A 12,989-nucleotide genomic window follows, 5' to 3' on the forward strand; every position below is an offset into this window, starting at 1 on the left:
TAGCCATATCCCCCATCACAGAACAGGCAATGACGAACATACATTCTAGATCCTAAATCCAGAAAAGGTTCTCAGATGGGTGGGACTTGGGCTAACAAGTATGGTTCCAAAAAATTCAACTATCTTGGTATGTCTCAGGTTCTTTTTCAAGACTCAGTTTACCAAGAATCATACCACGTCCGGAATATTACAGAGCATCAAGACATCTAGTGCATGAAAAACATATTGCAAGTAAAATAACATTACGCAAACAAAACAGTGTTGAGTTTAGTTATTAGATAAGTGAAGTCTCCAGGATCATTGCTAGAACAGCATAATTACCATACAATTTCTTCACTGTATGTTTACAATTCCTAAAGTTCTCAGGAAAAGAAACAAGCGGAAAGGTGTTCCATCAAACCCCACCTGTGGGGGATCTCAGACACCCAGCTGTATCCATATCCTGCATTCCACTCAGCAATGAAAGGAAAAACTCCAGTTCCACTAGGAAATGCGTACCTCAGCTGGTGCTTCTGCAGCTGCCCCTTCCCCTGACACAGAGAAGGTAAACCCTTTAATCGATGTCTCTGGGTGGTGTTCGAAGTTTGATTCTGTAATGTTTCTAATCGTGGAGGCTTGTAGCATTGCAGTGTTCTGGTCTTTTAGCAGGTTCTTGGTTTAGTTAAGACCTGGTTCCATAAGAAGAGAGAAATAATGTTTACTGGTTTGGCTGACAGCACAGGTCAGGCATTACATCCCACCCATTAAACAGACACCCGACACATTTGTCACTACAGACCACACTTACTGCAATAAAAATTCAGAAACTGTGATGAAGCACATGGCACAAGATGCCTGAACCTTCCTTTCTTTTTAAAGGAAACACAAGTTTTCCGCAACTGTATTGACAAAAAGAAAAAATACAAAAACCTGGAACAGCTGAATCCCTGAATCAATAAAAAATCAAGCTAATTATTTTCCCTATGGGCCTGGCAAACACAGTTCAAGCAATCTACTATCATCGGCTTCAAATAGATCAAACCTGCTTCTTGGGGATAATAAAACAAAGAGCAAGCAAATTAGTTCAGAGAGCAGAACTCCTGACATTCTGCCAGAAAACCATGTGTGGAAGAATACGTAGGAAAGACGTAACAGCGACACATTCATCACATTTGAGAAACAGAAACGTACCCTTTCAAATCACAGTTGAAATTATCAAATTATCATAACCAAAAATGGAGATTAAAAAAAAATATCAATATATTGCTTTGATTATATATAAATCAAAATATAATCAAAATCAAAATTAAAATATATATTTTATATATATATATAAAAATAAAAAATCAAGGTTTGCAAGGGTTGGTAACGATAAGAAACATTCAGATTCCTCAGAACTGGAAAATGAGTCAGACTTATTTACATAATTGTCTTTATAAATTCCTTTTTTTTCTTTTAAACAAATTCACATCCACCTTTCTACACAATATGTAGCATATATTGAACATACAAAGGGAAACAAATGTAATGTCGTGTATCTTCCATGAAGAAGAAATACTCTTTAACAAAGGAGCAGTGGGGCAGGATTTTTTAGATTTTTTCCATGCAAGAAATTCAGGGGGAAAAAAAAAAAAAAAAAAGGTGTTTTCCAACCACATAATTCTTGTTATGTTCAAGACTGTCTATGTTAGTAGGGGAGGAAAGGCTTAGAAGGAATTTCTGTTTGTCAGAACCCCTTGAAAACAGACCCCTCGGTCTTTCCGCCTACACTTTATGCAGCCGTCTGCTGAGTCAGAGACAGCCCTGCATTACCCATTGGCTGGCCTTTTTGCTGGGTCAGGCATCCTTGACCTACTAAACTGCTTAGGTTTTAATTGCTTAGGTTTAATTGCTTACGTTTGACCTGGTAGTTTCAGATTTTTTGGTATGTGAACTTCGCTTTTTGTGATGTTGTGAGAAAATTTTGGGTTGAAAGAAGAGGAAATCCCGTAAATCTCGAGTTGAGACTTCAGTTGTCTATGAGTTTCTTCTTCACATTGATTAGGATTCCATCATTAGTTATGGTTACATATCAAATTACTTCTGACAAATCTCTTGTATCGCAGCCCAGCCAGAGGCTCCTAACCCAGGGTTTCGCAGAAATTCCCAATCATTTCACTAGTTGCAGCATGTCTGGATTTTTAAAGGTGTTCACACAGCTGCTGGAAAGTGTGAGGAGATGGATAGTTAGGTAATCTAGTAGGATTGGTGAGTAACAGTCCTGGTGATGGTGAACAAAACCAAGGGTGATATACAGGGTATTGTACCGCTGCTGTCAAAGATATCTCTTTTATAAGTAGGTTAATTAGGTTTCATAACAACCCTTCTGTTTTTTCACATATGACAACTCTCAATACTGCACTATCATCAGTAAACTATATGCTGACAATTTATGCATGTCATCAGCAACCTACCTCATCGTCACAACTGCACGAGCTTCACGAGTCTCATACAGATTTCTTGACAACAATAATCTTCCAAACTCCTTTTACAGACAATTTGCAGGGTGTGCAATTTTACAGAGTAAAGAGGAGACACTTTTTTGTTTCTTCTCTTTGTTATGTTGCTTTTCTTGCAACATACAATGCTGCTGGCCTCATTATGCACAATCCGTACTGTTCATTGATTTGTGACAAATTTGGGTCCTGCTCAAAGTGATGCTGAAAACTCCATAAGGACTGAGCATATGGGGCTGTTAGCAACTCTTCTGTCCTACCAGAAACCTCCACAACCACTTAGGCAAATTATGTCTTCATACTTCTAAGACCTGCTCCATGGCTGTCTCCATCTGACAGCGCAAATGACAGCTATGAGACCCAGTAACAGCTACAATCTGATAGACTGGTGCAATTTAGGTCTGGGAGGAACTGGCACCCAAACAAACAGAGATTTAGTTTGGATTGACTAGTAGCACTGCTCACCAAAAAGCGCAAAATGTGTGAGTTGATTCTCAGTAAAGTATTGGGGCATTAGTTTAGAAATCATACCACCAAGCTTCCTCTGTTCTCATACTATTTTGAGGTGGTGGTGGTGTTTTTTTTTAAATGAACGTGAGATTATAATTCAATACGGGATTTTAATGAAAAAATACCGAAACCAAGACTCGTAATGAAGTTGTGACAGTGACAGTAATAACAGACACAGTTTATCTCAAGTCTCAGCTAATGCTACAGCACCTGTGAGCTGAAATGGCACAGGTAGGATAAACCTGACCAAGAGGCAGAGACCTCCGTGGTAGATACCCTCCAAGACAGTAGCTATACACACAATGGAAAGAAACAGACACTTACAGAGATTAATTTGCCTTTTTCAGAGACCATTGCTGGACCCTAAGCATGCTAACATGCATTCGTTGATATAAAAGAACATAGTGGGAGTAGTTTACCAGGCAGGTGTCTAAAGTTAGGTGAGGTGAAACTGGAACCAAGTATGTTCGCTTTTCCTTTGTCTCCGATTACTTGAGATAAATTTTAGGAAATGTACATCCGATTTAAACTGATGAGCAATTTCTCAAAATTCACCCACTTTGAGGCATATCAAAAGTCGATCACCTGAGGAAAAAACCAGCACTTAAGCCCACTCCTGAATGCACACAGTGCTGTGACCTATCCTTGACGTTGTAAATCAAGTTGCATTGGAAATCCATGACACAGACTTTCATCCCTCCCCTCCCTTCTGCAGCAACAGGAAGAACTTGTCTTTCCATAAAAGCTGGATTCTAAACTACGCCTCAGGCTGCAGTGAGTCAAGGTTTCATATGGGATTGGTTGAGCGGTTCTTTCTTTTTTGCCTTGTGGTTTTTGTTTTTTCTTTCTCTAAAAAACTACCAAAGGGATTTGGGGTGGACTTAAAAGTTTAGAAAAGTTACCATGTTTTATAACTGGTGAGAGACAGGAAAACTTTTACTAAGTAATAACTGTTCTGTATGTAGCACTTATTTGTGTGGTATTGGACATACAATTGGTTATAATTTCCTTGGTTGCCAAAGGTGGGTGGTTTCTGGGTTTTTGGGGTTTTGTTTGTGTTTTTTTGTTTTGTTTTGTTTTGCTTTGGTTTTGGTTTTTTGTTTTTTTGGGGGTTTTTTGTTGTTGTTTTTTTTTTTTTTTTATGTCCAGCACTTCTGGCTTAGAAACACAATTAAAACAGTCATGGAAAACACGTAGTGATCTGGTTTCTAGATAATATTTAATTGCATCTGTTTGAGACAGTGCCTCTTATAGCAATGGATCATCAGTGCAGTTAAAGTTCTACTGTACATGCCAGCCATTATAAAATAAGCCAGACAATTGGAAGTCTCCTTTATCACTCAGCTATTCCAGCCTCCTACACCCTGTTTTATATGTGTGTTTTTACCTGGCAATCAAAAGTGCTAATTTATGAAAGCTAGTATCTTTCAGACATGCTCTGACTTTGGCAGAGAGGAGTTACTTAGCTTGTCCTAGATCTAACAAAGAGTCAGAGTCAGATATATAACTCAGGAGTTTTAAATCAAGTTCTTTGATTTCATCACAAGACAGCATTATTTACCCACTGTATATTGTCTTGTTAATTAAAGAGTATACTATGTAATTCTACACACTATGCGCACCTAGACAAGAATTATTTTTTGAGATCATGATTCAAAAGCTTATAATTATTCATTTTACTTCCCTTTTGTGTTAAGAAACCAAAGCAACACTAAAACTCCGCCAAATGTTTTTCATATATATAAAAATACACGTACTATATATATATATTAAGACTCCAAGAGAAGTACATTTGAAATCTTTATGCAAATAAAAGTATAATTTCATACATGTTTCTACTCTTGAACAAGTCTCAAGATAAAACAGAACCAAAATGCTCCATAGTATTAGAAGGAAGAAGAAAACAAACCAACCCCTGGATACACTTTGTAGATCGTATCATTAACTTGTGAGGCGTGGTTTTTGTTTACCAGCAATTTGGTCTAGAAAGTCTAGATTGCAAACTCTTTTTATGCAGGACTGAAACATAATTTACGCCTGAACATACACAAAATTAAAAGGGAATAGCAGCACAGTATTGCAATACCTTTATTGCAAATAAAGTCCAAATGCTAATTAATCCTATTTCTCTTCCTAGGTAGCCTCTCTGCTGGCCACACAGGGAAACACAAGATGCAGTGCACAGATATGAGTCACCCTCCATGCATTCATACCCTGCCAACCAACTATGTCCAGCAAAACCATAACTGTAACTTAGATGCTAAGGGACAGAGTTTAAAAAATAATGCGGGTTTTAGTATTAGTAGTGGAACCGTATTTTCCCACCTCAGTCCTTTCCCCAAAGTATCATTCAAACTGCATCCACACACAAGCTAAAACTGCCCTGATCAAGATCAAAACCCTAGAATATTGTCCACCCAACATTAAACTTCTGACATAAACCAATTTTTGTTACTATAAATAAAATATAAGACAATTAAATGAGATTTTTCACAAAACCTCTGGGAAACAAGTCAAAACACTTTATTTCCCAATGTTCAGCACTTACCAGTGAATTCCAGTCATTTCTCCCATGAGTATTCAGCTAACTGACCTAGTGGCCAAAGGAGAATATATTACCTGGAGATGTTTAATCCCTTCTGCTGGAAATATTTTAGGTTGCATACAAAACATAAAATTTCATTGATCAGAGACCGAAACATATCTTATTTTATAGGCCAATGGCTCTGGCATCATTAATACTTTTAAGTTATTCAACAAAAAACACAAGAGTTTCAACAGAAATGGCCGAGGGAGGTCAAATTCTGTGAATTTCTGGCAAGGACACCAAATTAACCATAAATCACCATTCAAAACACTGAACGAGGCACGAAGTAGATTAATATTTTAAGTGACTATACCAAACATTTGAATTGCTTTACAAGAAGTTTATGCTTTAAAAGTATCAAAGGCTTAAGGGTAAGTTGAAAGGTGCAATGCCACTTTTCAATAATTTTAAAAGGCATAATGTTGAAGCCTAGTTGCCTTACTCCTGTTTAAGCATTTTAATCCTGAAATATTATACCTCTGAAGCAGTCTGAGAAGAACCCTAACAATTTTATGTATGAGCAACACACCCAGACCACCTGAAATAACAAAAAAGCAGGGAGGTTTTTTCAAAGATTTGTTTGTGTTGGAATCTCATGAAACATGACCAGTGCGTCCACTACATTCAGGAGATTACATAAAATCTTATCAATTTTCAAAGCTGTTCAGCTTAACCAATATGACAGTGAAAATAGTTCCATGGTCAACATTTAACGGATTAACATTTAACACAGACTTTACAAATAGTTTGATAACAACTTCAGCTTAAAAAACAGGAAGGAAAACACAAACAAACAAACAAACAAAAAGATAAAAACATCAGCAGCACCTGGATCAGAGTTTCTTCAAATCATAGTTCCTGTAACTTTTTGTATTATTAACAGATTAAACCAGTAAGAAAACACTTTCCTTGCTAAATTCATTGGGGTTATATTAACCACTTCTCTACACCAAGAACCTTGGTACAGATAAACAGACTCACCCTTCCATTTTCCTTCCTGACGAGTACAAGAATTTGGATATGAAACAGCACCAAGTTCTGGCAAGCCAGCTGAGGATGAAGTACACACCAGGAAACAAGTAAGTTTCGTACAGTTTATGTCAGCTGCAGTAGCCTGGAACATTATAAACAAGCGCTAACCAGAAGGTTGAATATCCCACCCTGTATCAGCGCAGCAGCTTTGGCTTAATAAATATCACACTGCCTAGATTCTACTGATGAGGTATTTCAAGCTGTTGTCAGTCACGCTTGGCTTGGGATAATTTTGATACACCTCTAACAAACTGTGCATAGCATGGCTTAGAAGAGAGTGCTGGATGAGCACCATAACCCACTTGATCCCGTTCAACATTGTGTACATTTCTATGTCATGCAAAATAAATAATGCAACATAGGTATCATATTCTGCCCATTCACAGCTGCAGCCTCAGTTGCCGTCTGCCTTTCATCTTGGTTTCCTGCATCCCCAGCAGTTCCATCTGCTATGGAAATTGTTTTTGCAGACTTCGCATGTCCTTTTATACATTTGTCATCGCTTAACCCAACAGGCTGTGAGGTACGCTCAATTGGAACAGACATCCTAACAGAGCGAGAAATGGCTTCTGAGCAGTGGAAATACAAGACCATGCTGTTAGCCCTTTAAACCAGGGCACTCGCTTGCAAGAACACCACAGGAATTCCTGGGACCCATCCTCTAAATCTTGATTCAGAGTTTTGCTAGCAAAGGCTGAAGTGTGGATCTACACTGGTATCTTTGAAGGGCTCTGAACTCAGGCATACCAGTCATCCTGCTTTCCTCCTGGGTACTGATAAATACTCTACATAGCTTTCAGTAACTATTACTTTAAGACGGATGCACGTGTCAATGTAAAGGGGAAACCGAAAAGCTTTTTTCTTACCCTGATCACCACCTCAACAAAAAGGACCTATAAATTATTGATTTCATACCTGTGCTGTCACATACAGTGGCATTGCATAATAAAAGTTGTAGGGTGTTTTTGCTTTTAGAATAATGTTATTGTGCCATGGTAATTTTAACACTGAGCTCAGAGGTCAGCAGTGTCAAAGAAAGCATGAATATCTATAAGAATAAAGGCAACACCGCTCAATCAAAATGCCCTCCTTCCCATCTGTACCTGTCATCTACAGGTTATATGTGTAAGTCCAAGTCTCAGGCAAGTCCAACACCAAGTACCTTCCCTACCCGCCCATTCAAACTCTGACTCTGACGGCTCTACAAGCTGACAGAAAGGATGCCACGCTGTTGTCCCTCTCGTCATCTCTTATGGGAGTGCTGAGGGTTGTGATTTTTACAACACACAGAGAACATTTGGCCTTAGCACAGGTAGAAAGACATACGAATGCAAAAGGGAGTCAGACTCAAGTTATGGAGAACACACTCTAGCATCTATTAACATTTCGGCATTGCTGGGTTACTTATTAACAACTTGTTGCCTTAATCCCAAAACACACAACCTTGCATTGTTTAAACAAGTGAAAGTCAAAAGACCCACCTTTCACAGAAGCTATACACAAAAGCACCTATTATGATATTTTTCTAGCTGGGTTAACCACTTACCATTGTTTAGCACTAATAATACTGAAATAATTTCAGTCGGGACTTCAGTAAAAGAAAGAAAGTCTGAGTCCTTTGTAACAATATCATCACCATTAACATAATCGAATCCACCCTTGCATCTGCCCACAGCACAGGAAAATAGATTTTGACATTAATAGCTTCAAGTATCTTACTTTTCAAATCACCCACCCTGCCAGTTTTCTGTAAATTCAAATTTGCCTGCGAATTAAACATTTCCAATTCCTGTTTGAGGCACCAAGTTAGACCAAGCAAACATTTAAGACCAGATATTAAGAAAAAAAAAAAAAAAAGTCTTCACATTTTGCAAAAAATGTACTCTTACTTAGCTACCACTTTAGAGAAATGTCTAATAGATCATTATAAAATGAGTAACGTGTGAAAACATGGGCATAGCACTATATAGCTGAATTGGAAGCTATGCTAACTGAATAGGCTTTAGGTCCTAGGCCTCAATCCAGGAAAGCATGACCACTTCAGCCCTGCTTTATCAATGATCTCTCTAACACATTCATACTTAATCAAATGTTTATACACTTTACTAGATCAGGGTGCTCAGATTTCCTTTTCATTACTGAATTTAAACACAGCTCACGATGTTGCCCAGGGCGCAGCAGGCTGGAACGCTCACCTTTTGACCACAGTAATAAAGTGTGAAATCTTCCGTATTTACTCACAAAAATCTCAGAGAGAAAATTATATCAGGACTACTGACTGCTCTTCGATCTGGTTTTCAAAATGACAGATTAAGAAATAATTTTTGCAATTCTACATTACACTAACAAGCACATTAGTAGAATCTGATGCAAGTATTGGGTTCAGGTGAAGCCTTGGCTCCTCACCAGAACCAGTAACAAAGCTTTCAACAGTGAAGTTGTATTACGTTACATTAACAGAACTACTTCCTAAGGATGCAAGGCTGACTACAGTAACAGTGGCCTCTTGCTGGTCATACGCTCTTCTTTGACTTCTTACTGCTCACAGTCTTCCAACCCCAAAACATCTGTGTGAAGGTGTCAGTTACTGGAAAGCCACGCTACCTTACAGAGCGCCTATACAGTAATTTTCAAAACCTGTAAAAGCGCACAGGGGATGTAATCCTTCACAGTGAGGTTGAGCACGGCACTATTTATGACTGACATACAGGGAGGAGGAAAGGTCGCGAATCCTACAAGGATGCAGCAGCCAGGATTTTGAAGTGGTCTATGAATTCTTATAGCCACAAGTTCTGCAAAAACAAGATGAAAATCAGCTGGGGTTAAGTCTCATATTATTTTAGCAGCATGGACATCAAGATGCAAGATCTTGGACTGTTTCTAGTGAGTAATTTGAGATTCTGCAACTCGATCTACTGTGAAGTTTCATGAGCAGAGAAATTCAGGAGAGCACTTCATGAAAGGCTAGAGAACGTTGTTTAAGCTACAAAAAAATGTTAAGATTTTATCTTTCTAACATCTGAGAAAGAATGGTGTAAATTATTTGCCACAACAGCATGAAATGATGGCTTTCTGCAGCACACAGTCTTAAATTATGCTACAAGGCCAGACCATTTTACCGTGTGGTTGAAATCCTGTTGGAAAAAAATACAAACAATATTTGTCCTCTTTGCTCAGCAAAACCATCATGTTGATTGAATCAGAGCCAACGTGTACACTCATGAGGTATCTTGCCTTAACCTTATTTGTAATTGTAAATTTGTATTTACAATGCTGTAGATAAGCTAAAGCAACAGCCTCATCTTAAATCTGCTATTTTAGGGGTCGTAAGTCCACTTGAAGCTGGCTGTCTTCAAATGAAATGTTGCTCTGATTCTGAAGACAGGATAAACCTTTCCACAGAAAATTTGGTGGTGGAAAAAACCCACTATCTTTGGTTGGCAGAAAAAAAGAAAAAACGGCTTTGGATACTTATAAGTATTTTCTAATATCTCTAAACCAGAATTCCAACAAGTAGTTCAACTTTTCTGGCTGAAGCATCTGCAAGAAAACTACTTCGCTTCAACATTTAGTGCTATACTCCCATTCCTGAACCAAATACACGTTTAAGATCTATTTAGCCCTTCACCCTGGGTGCAGACATGCAATCCTGAAGGACAACTCTATTTGGGTTAGCATAGGAACCCCTGTTAAATTGCCGTTTATCACTGTTCAAGCCAACAGATATCTTGTCAACAATGTGTTACAGTAGAATCAAGCCACAGATTTTTTCATACTCTGTTAATATAAATGTTATCAATGCTTATCTTCCTTTAAAGGGCTATTTTATGTCACTACAAGCAAATAAATGCTAAAACATATACAAAGTCATAAACAGACACTCAGGTAATTACACCAACATACCTATACTGGTGGCCACATGCTATTTCAGAAAAACTATTACAGAAAATACTAACATGATTGTACATGGCTCTTCAACTAAATCACAGTCTCAAGAAACCTCTGTCAGCTAATTCAGAATTAATCATTTACATTACGGTAAAATGCTGTCCCTTCATCTAAACACTAATGAGCTTCTGGTAGCCTATACAACTGTCAGACTTCTGACTCTCACTAGACATCTCATCTCTACATGGCAAGGTCAGCCGGAGAGATTAACAGCTAATCCATTAAACCACTACTTTCACACCAATCCATCATGGAGGTCCTTATAGAAAAAGCCAGACACAGAGTTCTATATCCTCAAGATAATGTTCTGACGACTTCTGTGAAGCCCATGTTCTCCTGCTTAACATAGTTTGACACTCCAGATATTTTATGGAGTTCAGACTTCTCTTAAGTGTGTATAGTAAAATTAATATCGAATAAACACCAGAACAGAATAGCATACAAACCATTAAAATTATTGCTGCCTTAAAAAAAAAAAAAAAAAGAAACAAAACCCAAAAAAACCTAAAACCAACACCACAACCTGCAGCGAACCAAAAGCTTTACATACTTTAGAATACGGAAATAACCTATAAGCAGCATTAAAAGAACATTCTGTCAAGTCACGGCAGGGGCCTTGCTCGGGGTTTTTTATTGTCTGTCATGAGAGCTCTGTTAGGTGTCTTTGTTTTATTTACAAATTAGAATAACAGGAAAATAAACTGTTAAATAAATACAGCATTAAAAAACAAGTTTCTACTCTATATGCCCTATGACAAATACTAGGCTTCAGAAAACCAGGTGGTCTTAACAGACATCCATTAACTAATATAATGATAACCCATGTTGTGTATTCAATATGCATGAACATGTTTGGCACCTGATTTACACCCTGTTACAGAAGTAACAAGAACAGACCTGTCACTGACACTATGGAGCCTAGATAACTTAGTGACAGCATAAGTGAAATGCATCAGATCAGCCTGTGCACCCACCGTATGTGAATATACTTGTACTAGCTGTTCTCTTTTTGGTCAGCTTAAACGATAGATCTTCAAATAGTAAAACAGGCTTCCGTTTGTATTTAAAACTGTAGTATACAGCAGTCCTGATTTCAGTTATTTTTAGCCACTATTATAATAAAATGACAGAACTGACTTGAAGAAGAAGAATAGATTGCTCTTCAAAGCATTTTTGCTTTCTTTTCATTCTGATGAATAGTTTTATGTTCATGACTTCACAATGTAAAATGAAAAATTAAACTCAATTGCATAATGTCCTTTGCACTGCTTTAATAGGTGAATGTGAAGTACTTTGTGAAAGTCTAAGTATGTGAGGCTTCACACTAATTCATATCATAAACTACTGACAAATATAAACCAAATAAACTATTAAGATTAACTACTGAGAGATGTTGCAGTCTTGTTAGCATTTGGTATTATCTAGAAAGAACAATCATAGGCATATTGTATAAACTGAATCACTCCGAGTAAGGGCACAAGGAATGTTTTAAGTATAAATTTGACACAAGGTAGTTCAGTATTTTTCACTATTTGCCGTGAAGAAATTAAAACCGATTAGGATTAGAAGCAGAATTGATATATTAGAAAACTTACATGCCAAAATGTGGCACGTGGCAGTGACCCCGCATTTCTCCCGATTTCCCTTTTGCAAATGATATGCCTACAGAAGACCTTCTTGTTGCTTTTCACATCCCCCACTGGTTTCAGATCTAGATAGGCTTTGGCTTTCCTGTTCCCATCCCAGCACACTTGGACAGCGTTCCTATATTCCATCAGGGTCACCTGTTCCTGCTGTCCCCTTCTGTATGCTTTCTTTTTGTATTTACATTTAGTCTGGAGTTCATTGTTCATCTACACAAGCTTTTTTGCCACTCTTCCTTGACCTTCTGTTCCTTGGGATAGACCATCCTCGAGCTTGGAGGAAGCAAACCTTGAAAATCACCAGCTTTCCTGGACTCTTCTTCTCTCCCTGACCATACTCTATGGGATTTTTGCAAGCAGGATCCTGAACAGAACAAAATCTGCTCTTCTCTCTCCAGTTCAGGGTTGTGATCCTGCTACTTGTTCCAAGATCCTGAATCCACCATCCAACGGTCATTATAGCAAGGCTGCCCCCAACCTTCACGTCCCGGGCCAGTTCTCCCATGTTTGTACATCATATCAAGCTCTGTGAAGAGCCTCCCCTTGTCAGCTCCTCTACCAGCTACGTCAGGAAGTTCAGGAAGGTACCAATGCTCTCCAGAAACTCCCTTTGACTGCTTGCGCCCTGCTGTGTTGCCTTTCCAGCAGATTTCAGGGTGGTTCAAGTCTCCCTGAAACTCTGGGATAGAAGCCTAAGGCTTTTTCCAACTGCCTGAATCATGTCACACACTTCTTCCTGATCAGGTGGTCTGTAGCAGATGCTCAGTCCAACATTGGTCTCCCTTTGTAATCTTA

The sequence above is a fragment of the Falco biarmicus genome, chromosome 10 (assembly GCF_023638135.1).
Source record: "Falco biarmicus isolate bFalBia1 chromosome 10, bFalBia1.pri, whole genome shotgun sequence".
Lineage (NCBI taxonomy): Eukaryota > Metazoa > Chordata > Aves > Falconiformes > Falconidae > Falco > Falco biarmicus.